The sequence below is a fragment of the Mastigoproctus giganteus genome, chromosome 6 (assembly GCF_048544385.1).
Source record: "Mastigoproctus giganteus isolate SK-2022 chromosome 6, ASM4854438v1, whole genome shotgun sequence".
NCBI classification, from domain to species: domain Eukaryota; kingdom Metazoa; phylum Arthropoda; class Arachnida; order Uropygi; family Thelyphonidae; genus Mastigoproctus; species Mastigoproctus giganteus.
The window spans coordinates 165968514-165981580 of record NC_143580.1 but is presented as its reverse complement, the minus strand read 5'-3'; the positions used below and the strand labels follow the sequence as shown (position 1 = coordinate 165981580).

Below are 13067 nucleotides of genomic sequence, written 5' to 3'. Positions count from 1 at the left end.
TAATTTTTATTAATTTATTAATTTTATTTATTAATTTTTATTTTTATTATTATTATTATTATTACTTTACCCTTTTTTTTTTAAGTGAAACTTCTTTAGGCGTGCTTCAGGCAGTTTTCAGATTGGAGTAACTGGCATTTGTTGATTGATAAAAAAAATGTAACGACCGTTGCCATAAGTAAACGCATTACAGGCACCCTGATTAGCCAAATATCGTACTAGGCTAAATGCCCTGGTTTTCGTGCGATCACCAAAATTAAACAGCGTTAGACTGGGTTAGTAATGGGGAGGGTGACCTGGCAATACCTGGTGTAGTTGCCTTCTTTACTTTTTCTTTTGTTAACCTGTGGAAAATATTCTTTCAATTTCCAGGTATCATTTAATTTTGTTAATTGGTAAGGTAATAAAGTGTAAAACTGTGCTTTATATCTTTACTTTTATAGCCTGTGGATAATATTCCTCCTATTTTCGCTTATTAGAATCGCCGTTAATAGAATTAAAATTCAGTTCGTAAACGTGATCGCAATGATCAGTGTGCTTACTATATATCGTATAGTGAACGATATTTTGTTATGGAGTGTCCATTGTAAAGAGACTTGATCGTACAGTGAACCAATTGTAAAGAGACTTGATCGTACAGTGAACCAATTGTAAAGAGACTTGATCGTACAGTGAACCAGTTGTAAAGTGCGGATCCACTGTAGTGAGCATTGTAAGGTATATAGCACGTGTACATGTGCAATACGTGAGTATTGATAAAAATCGTCAAGAAAATCCGATACGAAATGATTCTTCCCCCCACCATTGTACCACTCTGTACCAAGGCACAAATGATGCATGACCCTATCAATACCCCTACTGATTGCGTCATGCTATTTCTTTCGTCATTATCCACCGTATTTAATAAAAAAAAATTGAAAAAAATTTATAATTCAACATGCCGAAGGACTAACAGTGAGCGCGTAAGGCGTATAGAGCACGTATACGTGCAATGCGACTGCCAAAACCATCTCCATTGAGTACAAAGGAGAGATCTAAGCTATTTTGACAGTGGAAGAAATTATAGCATGCGATGAAGTTGAACAAAGAAGCCGGAGAAGGTCCATCCACATCTTCAGAGCCTTACATCTCCCCAGAAATGTTAGAAGTGAATTTGGAAGGAGGACTCGTGGAAGTAGATACTGCAAATGAAAACATGGAGTCCTCAAAGCAGTGGAGCCAAAACCAATTGCCAGAAGTACTCCATCAAATCGTTCAGCACTTAACACACAGCCGGAGCAGCAACAGGATTTTAGGAAACACCGAAGCATCCACGCACAGTTTAAATGTACATTCCTGGATAATGATTTTGGTTCAGTCTGTTCTGTGTGTGATCGGCTTTTGTTCAAGACTGATGTGAAGATTGTAGCAGCTTGAGATCACTCTCTTCTGCAAACAGCATTTTCAAATGACTATGTAAGTCAAATGTTGGCCTGTAACAGCTGTCATGGCTCTCTCAAGAACAAAGTGATTCTGGCTCTATTGAAGTCAAATGGTTTTAAATATCATCCAGTGCCACAGCATTTGCCGAAACTAGATTTGGTAACAGAACGTCTCATATCTCCGAGGCTACCATTCATGCAGATTTGTTGCCTGCAGCATTCATATGGTTAATATGGGATCCTTGGTCAAGTGATAAATGTTCGCCTAAAGAAGTTTCACTTAACTTCTGCTATGCGTGCTCAGCATGCACTATTTTTTTTTTTTTTTTCTTTTCTTTTCTTTTCTTTTCTTTTGCTGGTGTAAGCCTTACACTTCCTTACACCATATGCCATTACTAATACTAATTATGTAATTCAATTTTGTATGTAATTTAACATAACTGTTGAAGAAAATGGAAACAAGCTGTGTGCACCTTGCTGTGCATAATTTTTGTATTTGTCTGTATTTGTCTCTTATAAAGAGGATAAGTGTATTTCCCCAAGAAATGGCTAAGAATCTCCCTATATTTCTTCAGTTATTATTGAGATGTATAACTGTATATATATGTTTTTTTCTTTTCTGCTATCCATACCTGCTTTCATCACAGCTCTGTTTTCGTATTCCAACTTCACCTTCTCTCAGCTACAAGGTGAATGTTTTATTTTCTTCAATATTTATTATATTTATAAGCCAAATAAAATCTTTCAATGCAGGATTAAGTTCTGTAATTTTTATAATAATAATTAAAAGAGAAAACAATCCTGCATAAAAAAAAAAAAAAGAAAACAAGAAACTTCAGTGCAGAATCATGTTCTGTAATTTTCAATTTGGTTATCTTATTTTACAGTTTAACTGTGTATTAATAATTACATTATTTCTATGTATCATTATATATGTTTACTGCTTGCAGGCATTTGTAGATGTTTTATCATTGGAATAAGTAAAAGGATACTACGAATGAGGTCTCACAAATATATGTAATCAGTAGGTGTGCCACAATGTTACAATCCATTGTTGGTAGTGGCAGGGGAATACTTTTGCACCAATGTTATGATACATTACAAGTGAGGGAAGTATTTGCTAATGTCACATTAGCAAATATATATACCTCACCTGTAATGCATCATATCTCCCAGGGTTCACCATTAGAAAGACACAATATGGAGGTGCCTCCGTAGCCAGGTGGGAAGGAGCAGCAGTGCATAGCACACGCTTCTTGATTAGACCTGGGTTCGAGCCCGTCACCACCAAATACGGAGGATGCGGAAAGGTCAGCGAATGACCACCACATATCCCGGAGCAAAATGGCCTTAGTTGCCAATGCTCCTAAAAAAAAAAAAAAAAATAACACAATATGGCCCTAGCAGCCTTTGTCTTTAAACACAACAACAACATGTTGTTGAGTTTAGAGACAACAATATGTTGCAAAGTTTAAAAATTGTTTTTAATTTTAAAAACAATTAAAATTACTCCCAGGGTTTGGTGTTGGGCCCATTGTTGTTTTCCATATTTATCATTGATATTGATGAAGGCATATCAGACTTAATGTCCAAGTTTGCATATGATACAAAGGTTGGCAAGGTTGTTAATGGCAGTAATGACATACTGTCATTACTGTCACTACTGCAACAGGATCCAGGCACAATACGGCCTAAGTAGCCCTTGTGCCAGAAACTCCCATAACAGCAACAGGATGTAGAAAAGTTGGGCAGATGGGCAGAGAGGTGGCAACTGAAGTTTAACATTGACAAATGTAAAATATTTTATATGGGTAGCACTAACCCCAGAGTGACATACCAACTGTGCGGTACAAAACTCAGGGTAGTGGAGAATAAAAAAGGCTTGGGGGTAATTGTGCAGTTAGATGTGAAGTTTTCTGAGTGGTGCAGGCAGGCTGCCAGAGTAGCTCATGGGGTCTTGTCAATGATATACAGAAATTTTGCTAATAGGGATAAGGAGGTGACTATTCCTTTGTATAAGACAATGGTCCGCCCACATCTTGAGTACATACAGGTCTGAAGGCCTCATTTTAGAAAGGATGTAGAACTGCTGGAATGAGTCCAGAGAAGGGCAGCGAGATTGGGGAGGGGAACAAAGGGTTACTGTTACCAAGAAAGGCTTAAGTTCTGCAAATTGCAGCATCTGGAGACTAGGCACCTCTGAGGTGATCTGATTGTGGTATATAACTGATTGTAATATATAGGAATTTTTCTAGCAGGGATAAGGAGGTGATTATTCCCTTGTATAAGGCAATGGTCAGGCCACACCTAGAGTACTGTATACAGGTCTGGAGGCCTCATTTCAAGAAGGATGTAGAGATGCTGGAACGAGTACAGAGAAGGGCAACAAGATCAGTGAATGGAACAAAGGGGTGCTCTTACGAAGAAAGGCTTAAGTTTTGCAAATTACAGTGTCTGGGGACTAGGCACCAGCGAGGTGATCTGATAGAGGTGTATAAAGCCTTGAATGGTTTGAGCATGCTCAATGCTGATGGGATTCTTCCTCTTGCTCAGAATAATCACCTGAGAGGGCATAAATTCAAATTGAGAAAAGACAGATGTAGGATAGACGTGAGGAAATTTGCCTTTAGTTGGTGGAATAGATGGAAGTCTATTCCACCAACCAACGGGTGGTTGGTTGGTGGAATAGACTTCCATCCCTTGTCGTGGAAGTTGATAGCCTAAATAAGTTTAAGGCTCAGCTGGACAGGTATTTCAAACGAACAGAGGGGTGAAGTGGAAGTGGTTATTTTTTATTTATTTATTTATTTTTTTTTTTTTTGGCTGATGCTGCATAAGCTTGCTTTCTCGCATCAAATGCCTCTACTAATGCTAATGCTAATAACTTTGAATAGTTTCAGCAAGCACAATTGCTAATGGAATTCTTCCTCTTTCTCAGATTATGCACTTGAGGGAGATAAATTCAAACTGAGGAAAGTCGGTTGTAGAATAGATGCATGGAAATTTGCATTGAGCCAATGAGTGGTTGATTGCTGGAACAAATTACCACTTGTCGATAGCTTAAATTAATTCAGGAAAGAACTGAACAAACTTTTGGAGCAAATGGATAAGTGAAATGTGAAGGGTTTTTTTTTGGCTGATTCTCTATAGTCCTTGCATAATAAGCCTCTTACTAATGCTAAAGATTTTTTTATAATAAGTAATGACATTTCAGTTGCATTTGCAATTTCACCAAAAAGGAAGCAGTTTTATGAGTTTTATCATTGAAGAAATATAATTGAGAGTTGTGCCTTCTTGTTGTGTTATACCATATTAGATTAATACTATCATCATTTATCATTTTTCATCCATATTACATTAGTACTATTATCATTTTTCATCCATATTAGATTAGTACTATCATCATTTATCACTTATCAAAAATGTATTATCATTTTTGATAATTAACTGTCTAGTGAAAGTTCAAGACATACAAAGGAGACCAAAAACAATTAAAATAAAAAAAAGTTATTAGTGCGTAACCTGTGATTTGCATCATTGATTAAGTTAGAATTGGAGACGTTTTTTTTTTTTTTTTTTTTTATGAGAACCCCAAACACGAGAGGTATTATAACCTATAGTACTTAGTACCGTGCTTGGGTTGGAGGTTGAGAAGACGAAAGAAGATATTTGTTGATATTGGACTTGAACTTCTGTAGATTGTAATTTTCAGGAAATACGTATGAAGGAAGGTTGTTCCAGAAAACGGCAGTTGAATGAATAAATGAGGAAGATGAAAAGTTGGTTCTGTGGGTTTGAAGTTGGACAGTAAATGGATGTTGGCTGGTGGCGGCACGTGTTCGGACTGTTTTGAAAGAGAGAGCGGGAATTATAGAAGCCAATTCAGAAGAACAGTGCCCATGGAAGTATCTGTAGAAGAGGCATGCAGCAGAAACAGTGCGTCTATGAGACAGCGAGTGGAGAGACTCTGTTAGAGATGAATCATTAATTAACCTAACTGCCCTCTTCTGAATGGAATCAAGAAGCCTGAGAGAGGTTTTGGGGGCACCACCCCAGATGTGGGAACAATATTCCATGGCAGGGCGGATTTGCGATTTATACAGAGTGAGCAGCTGTTTGGAAGAAAAGTAACACCGAGAGCGAAAGAGAAAACCAAGTTTTTTAGATGCAGAGGAAGCAATATTTGTAATGTGCTTGTGCCAAGAGAGATTAGAAGTCAGGGTAACCCCCAAAAGAGATATATCATTTTGCCTAGAAATTGGAGTGTCACTAAAGATAAGCGTAGGAGCAGAAGAATCCTTTTTGCGAGATATAAGACAAGATTGAGTTTTAGAAGGGTTGAAATCAACTAAGTTGTCTTTGCCCCACTGGAGAATTACCTGAAGATCGGCATTTAAGGAATTGGCAGCAGATTTTCGAAAACTTGAAGCTGATTGAGCTGGACAAGGTTTCTCAAAATGGAAAGTTGAATGCAATGTGCTATCATCGGCAAAACTATGGATAGGATTTCCAGTCAGTGGAAGAAGGTCATTGATATACAAGAGGAAAAGAGTGGGGGAAAGAACTGAACCTTGGGGGACACCGGCATTAGTGGAGAAGTTAGAAGACAGAGAGCCATCTACCATCACCCTCAGTGAGCGATCAGAGAGAAAACTGGATAACCAATTACTAAAAACAGTTGGCAAACCATAAGATGGAAGCTTGTTTAGAAGACCTTTATGCCAAACACGATCAAAAGCCTTTGAGATGTCAAGAGCAACTACTTGTGTTTCACCGAACCTTTCCATTGAATTAGTCCATAAATGGGTAACATAAGCCAGAATATCACCAGTGGATCGACACTGACGGAATCCATACTGGCGATCGTTGATCAGACGGAAGGTTTCTAGGTAGTTTAAGAGTTGGCGGTTAATTGATTTCTCCATTACTTTAGAAAGAGTAGAAGTAATTGCAATGGGACGATAATTGGATGGGAGGGATTTGTCACCCTTTTTAGGAACTGGCTGGATATGAGCAAATTTCCAAGCAGAAGGAAAAACACCTTTGGAATAAGAAAGTGAAAAAAGGCGGCAAAGAATAGGAGTAAGTTCAGGAGCACAGGTTTTGAGAACAAGTGGAGAAATACCATCAGGACCTGGAGCTTTCTTAGCATCAAGATTCATCAAAATCCTTCTGATATCCTTTTGACGGAGGACCACAGGAGGCATTGAATAGAGCGTGTTAGGAATGGTGGGAGGTGTTTTACCAAGATCATTAATACATGAGCTCAAAGAAAAATGGGATGCTAGCAGGTCAGCTTTATCCTTGGCTGAAGTGACAACTGAACCATCGGTTTGGACAGAGGTGGGAGCAGAGATGGGCAAAAGTTGCGGCCAATAGCTTTGGCAAGAGACCAGAATGCTCGGCTGCCATTAGGGCAAGAAGCAAGTTTTCTACTCTTAGCCTGTTCAAACTCTAGTTTGGATTGATTAATAACTGCTTTACAATTGTTGCGAGCTTTGGTGTAGGCAGAAAATGAAACTGAAGAATTAGAAACAAGCCAATTACGATATGCAACGTTCTTCTCTTGGACAGCCTTAGCACATTTATTGGAAAACCAAGGTTTAGATAAAGGACGAGATTTTAAAGTGGAGTGTGGGATAAAGGATTCCATTCCTGCAAGAATAATTTCACTGACACGATCTGAGCAAACGTTGACATCAGAAGTTTGGAAACAGTAATCAGACCAAGGAAAAGAAGAAAAGAAGTCTCGCAGGTCATCCCATTTTGCATTCTTGTAATGCCAAACAATACGAGGTTGGGAATAGCCATGAGATAAAGGTTCCATTGGAGAAGAGGCAATCACCAAGTTGTGATCTGAAGTGCCTAAAGGACCTCTCACTTCAACCTTGTACTTAGAAGGGTTGTTTGTGAGAAAAAGATCAAGCGTATTGGCTGTATGATTAGGATTGTCCGGTATTCTTGTAGGTAAATGAACAATCTGTGCTAGGTCATTAGTAATTGCAAAAGCCTCAGCATCTCGACCTGCTGGGTCGGTGTGACTAGAAAACGGAAGCCAGCTGGAGTTGTGAACGTTAAAATCACCAAGGAAAATTACCTCACTGTTAGGAAAGTTGGACTGGAGAAAGTCAAGTTGCAAAGAGAGGAAGTCAAAGAGCTCCAAGTGATTAGTGGAGTTCGGAGAACGGTAGAGACAACAGATGAATTTTACACAATGAGGCAGAGAGATTTTAAGCCAGAGAAGATCAAAGAGAGGAGATTCCAAATTGCCAAGTCTCTGACAGGGAATATCAGAACGGGCATATGCACAAGTACCACCTTTGAGGCGAAAGGAATCATACAGCAAATAATTTGGACATCTGAGATGAGCAGTAGTTGAATAAACTGATAACTGAGATTCAGTCAGAAAAAGTACATGGGGTTTGGAAGACTGCAAGTGGAAATGGACATCGTTGAGATTAGAATTGAGACCACGTATATTTGTGAAATGAATTAGGAAGTCCTTGGGAGGTTTAGATCTTTTCGCAGATAAGCTTGCTCTATTATTTTGACAATTCATGGTGTATTCAATAGTAAGAAAAAGTGGGTGGGACATGCTGTATGATGTAATGAAATTTTTGGATATGGCGTACATGTGGTAAGAATATACCCAGATCCTTGACATAACGTGGCCTCGACAATGCTCCCCGCATACACACTACTCGGACTCCCTCCAGTCACTATCTGGCAGAGTAGAGGTAGCAAGATTATACACTAGCTGATCCGGAAGCTTCCTAGAGAGTTACCAATAGGTTCAGTCCGGTGTACTAACTAGCGGCCGGCCTGCGAACACCGTTTTAGAGCTGTACCCTCGAAATGTAAGGAATATTGGATCTCGCCACGACATTCATCATAACCTCAAAAATCATCAATCATACTGCATGATGGAAGAGATAGGGAAGGGTTGGCCGGAACTTAGCTCTAGAGACTAAACATGGGTTCCACCACTTCAAGCCTCCAATAAGCAAAGTGGTGGTTTTTCACCGGTTGATGAGAGTCATCTACCACCTAGTACTGCCTGGTAACATAGAGGGGCGGCGTTCCTCCATGTGGTATGGGCGCCACACCTCGACCCCTGCTTACGTTGGTTCACACCTGGGTGGTCACCCACCATGTACTTGTGCATGAAGGTTATACCCAGGATTATTAACAGTCCCACCATCGTGAAGGTGCAAGCAGAGGATTTGGCTGTCATAGACCGTCTGGACTTCGCCGAAATTGGGTCCACTTTGACTTGAGTGTCACCCGAATATCAGTTCCATCAGCGTTTTAGACTCACAGGTAGCAAGAACAGCATGTCTGGCATATCTGAGAGAATGTCTGTGACAGCCTCAATGGCATAAGAAAATTAATCTTTTTCACTGCTGAGTGTGCACAGTATGTCACAAATATAAGATATTCACCACTTTATTATAATATATTTTTTTAATAATAGTGTTGATTGTAAAAGAACATTATCTAAATATTCTAATAATTTGATATAATTAAGGCACTTTTCCTGAGAAAATTTGTTTATTGGAATGTTGCAGAAAGTAATTATAAATACAGTGCAACCTCAATATAATGAGTTTCTTCTTACCACAATTTAGGATATAGCCTGGTATGGTCATGACCCCCAAAACAGATAAAAAAAAAAAAAAAAATAGTGTGTTTAAAGAACTAGCAATTTTGTATTGGAAACTGGAAAAAGTGAATACAGCCACTCCCCTATTAACGTAAGGGTTGCATTCGGTGGAATGCTATGTAAGTCGAATTTTACTTGTCAGAATTTCCCTAAATAAGCATTTAGGGAAATTCTGCACTCGCAACTATGCACGCTGAATTTGATAGAAGCAAAAAAGTAATGTTTGATGAACATGTAAATAGAATTATTCAAATTTTTTTTTATCTCATTCACAAGGAAAATTACAAAAAGTGTGCAAAATTACTAAAATTACAAAAAGAGAGAGGAGACAGGCTTATGCCTGTCATCAGCATAAGCTTGCTGATGGCGAAAGGTAAAACTTGCTAATGTTATCATCAGCAAGTTTTACCTTTCGACCCTCGTTGCCAGAATTAACTCTCCAGCTGATAAGCACGCTGCTGTTGAAGTTGAGAGCTGTGGAGATTTAGAAGGGGTTTTTCCCAACACATCACAAAATTTCTCTGCAACTGCAGAATCGGCACTGGCGTCTTCACCACATACTTTAGTGTTTTGGAAACCAGTGCGATGCTTGAACCTATTAAACCACCCATTGCTTGCCACGAACTTGGCTTGGGTTTGCCGTACTTATCATTATCTTCATAAATAGTTCTTGCTTGAATGGCTGTTAGATTCAGGGGCACTTGCTTCTGAACCTGATTTTCCATCCATATTATTAACAGCTTTTCCATCTTTGATATAGCATTTGAATGCTGTTTTGTGATCACTGTTGGGGCGGACTGGCCCTGGTGTGAAATTCATTGATCCTTTAACATGTTCTTTTATACGTGCACTGTCCCTTAAAATAGTCTTCACTGTTGAAGCAGCGAGACCTAATTCTGTGCAATAGATGACAAACTTTGTCCTGCTTCATATTTAATTAATCATCTTCATTTCTAAATCAATTTTGTTTCATTTCTTAGCACTGCCAGCACTTGCACTTTCCATTGGTCCCTTTCCCTTTGCCATTAAAATAAGTAAATAGGAATGAAGAAAAGATTCTGAAAATTTATTTAGGTTTTTTATATGATTGATGATTTCAGTGAAGGGGAACTGATTTCGCCATATTACTGTAATGTAAAAACCCACAGAATTCCAGTTATTGAGATTATTGCAAATGCAGTAAGATTGAGTTTACTACCCGTTTATAATTAGATGCACTAACAGAAAAGCCCAATAAACCGGAAAGTGCAAATTTTTTTTTTTTTATGGTAGTGACCTCCAGAAATGTGTTTTAGAAAAACATCACTAAGGCGATCAAAATTGATTCTTATAACAGAACATATGATAACGATATAAGTGTAGTGCAATTTGGAAAAGGACCAGCGTATATCTGCCGGGGCAAAGGTTGATGACGTTGTAGAGCAGATATCATCTTTTAAGGGCACAAAAGATGATATAGTTGTACACGTTGGCACTAATGATATTAAGAGTAGGAGACCAGCAGAATTACTTAACAAGTACAGGTCACTGTTGAAAAAAAGCTGTGAATTAGGGTTGAATTTGAAACTGTTTGCAATTCTGCCCAGACACTATAGGAGGGAGTATATGATGAGAGCCTTGTCAATCAATTCAGCCCTGGAAAGATTGTGCAAGGTTCAAGGGGTAGAATTTTTTTCAGCCTGGTCTGTACTTGTTAACAGAAGGGACTGCTTCTACAGGGATGGGATACACTTAAATAGAAAGGGTGCAAGAATATTTGCTGATGCTATCGAGGCAGTGTTAGGTGGGTCGGAAAACTGCTAGCTTGGGGGGGATACAAGGACTAATAGATTAACAGTAGCCATTGGCAGAGGTGAAAGTGATTATTGCACTGCTTCTATTGGAATGAGCAGAAGCCTGGAAAACAAGATGCAGGATATTTCAGAGACTGCTTGGAGTCATTGCAGTACAAGTAAACACATGGATTGTGTTAGGGTAGCTAAGAAAAAGAACAGGTGCATGTATACTTGCATGTACACCAATGCTAGGAGTTTGGTAAATAAATTTGATGAATTTGAGGTATTGCTCAAGAAGCATCAAAGGTGGATATTGTTGGGATATCAGAGAAGTGGTGTCACACAGATATAAGGAATGCAGAACTGGAATTTGGGGAGTACAACATCTACAGAAAGGATAGACTGGATAGGAAGAGAGGAGGGGTTAAAAGTCCTCCAGTGTTTTAAGCATGTCAACATGAAATTTCCACCTGTGATTTTTTTTTTTAAAATAGCTCCAACACTGGATAATGAGTGATATTTTTGGTTCATGGTTTTGAAGGTGCATTTGTACCATCGGTGAGACAGCACTTGCTCTCCAAAATACTTGAAGAAAAGGCTCTGTTACCGTTGAATCACTGCCCAGCTCATCCTTCGGCTGACATCCTGAAATTGAAAGATGACAAGGTCAGAGTCTCATTTCTGCTAACTAATGTGTGACATTTCTGAACAACCGTTTGCAATTCTGTGATTGGGCTGGATGTGGTGTTTATATATACAGTTAATAGACATGTTTAAGTTAACATGAAAATTTAGGATAAATTGAAATGGATATTAAATCTAAAAATAATGCCAAAAGTTATCTACTGCATTCAAAAATTTATTTAAACTACAATATCATATAAAATTAACTCTAAAAGGCAGCTGAATGATTTTATAATAATGAAAAGGACCTGGGAGTAATTGTGCAGGCAGATATGAAGTTTTCTGAGCAGTGCAGATGGTCTGCAAGAGTAGCTCATGGTGTCTTGTCAATGATATACAGGAATTTTTCTAGTAGGGATAAGGAGGTGATTATCACCTTGTATGGTCAGGCCACACCATGAGTACTGCATACAGGTCAGGAAGCCTCATTTTAAGAAGGATGTAGAGCTGCTGGAACAAGAACAGAGAAGGGCAACAAGATTAGTGAATGAACAAAGGGTTGCTCTTATGAAGAAAGACCTAAGTTTTGCAAATTACAGTGTCTGGAGACTAGGCACCTGTGAGGTGATCTGATCTGATTGAGGTGTATAAAGCCTTGAATATTTTAAGCATGCTCAATACTGATGGGATTCTTCTCTTGCTGAGAATAATCACCTGAGAGGGCATATATTCAAATTGAGGAAAGACAGTTGTAGGATAGATGTGTGGAAGTTTGCCTTTAGCCAATAGAAGAAGTTAATAGAAGTTGATAGCTTAAATAGTTTCAAGGCACAACTAGACATACATTTGGAGCGAGTGGATGGGTGAAATGAGTGGTTTTTTTTCGGCTGATGCTATATAAGTTTGTTTCTTGCATCATGTGCCTTTGCTAATGCTAATTTACCAAGAAGCTATAAAAATTGCTGCAGTTCATCTGCTTTTATAGGGGGTGAACTGCAGCCATTATCAATCCACTGCAGGATGAAAGCCTCCTCAATGATTTATGTTGAGAGAAATGAACCATAATCTGCCATGCTGGTCCAGTGCAGGTTGGCAGATCAACCATATTTTGCAGTCAAGTGCTTGAACTCCGGTCTACTCAAAAAGTGTGTGCTACTGCACTCCCACTCCTGACTACTCGGCTATGGAGGTCCCATATATGGTTGCTTGTTTTATAGGTGTAAAAGAGCTGTTCTGTCATTTGATTTTCTATTATATTCAGTTGTAGTGATGTGTAATTGTTGAGAATAATGCTCTGAAGAATTTTCTCATTTTGGAAAAATGTTTTAGATTATTATAGTTTTCTAAGAATATTCTGTGCATTGTGTGCCTTTAGGGCTCACAGCCCCATCTTGTGGGGTGCTCTCGTCCCAGCACTGTCTTGTACCAACCCCTTCCTTTGGGGTGACACCCTTGATGTCTATGCCGCTCTAAACTTTCAATCTATTAGGACAAAAAAAATCCGTGCCCTCGGTAACCAAAGATCATATAACACCTGGCCGCTGCAGCATTAGATTTGCATTGTGATTTTTAGATTGGGCGATC

At 38.8% G+C, this 13067-nt stretch overlaps 1 protein-coding gene across 3 annotated transcripts in view; it reads left to right on the top strand.

Moving 5' to 3' along the window:
• LOC150084725 (protein numb-like) overlaps nucleotides 1–13067 on the top strand; it is a 107495-nt gene that overhangs the window by 39164 nt on the left and 55264 nt on the right. The window lies entirely within an intron of this gene.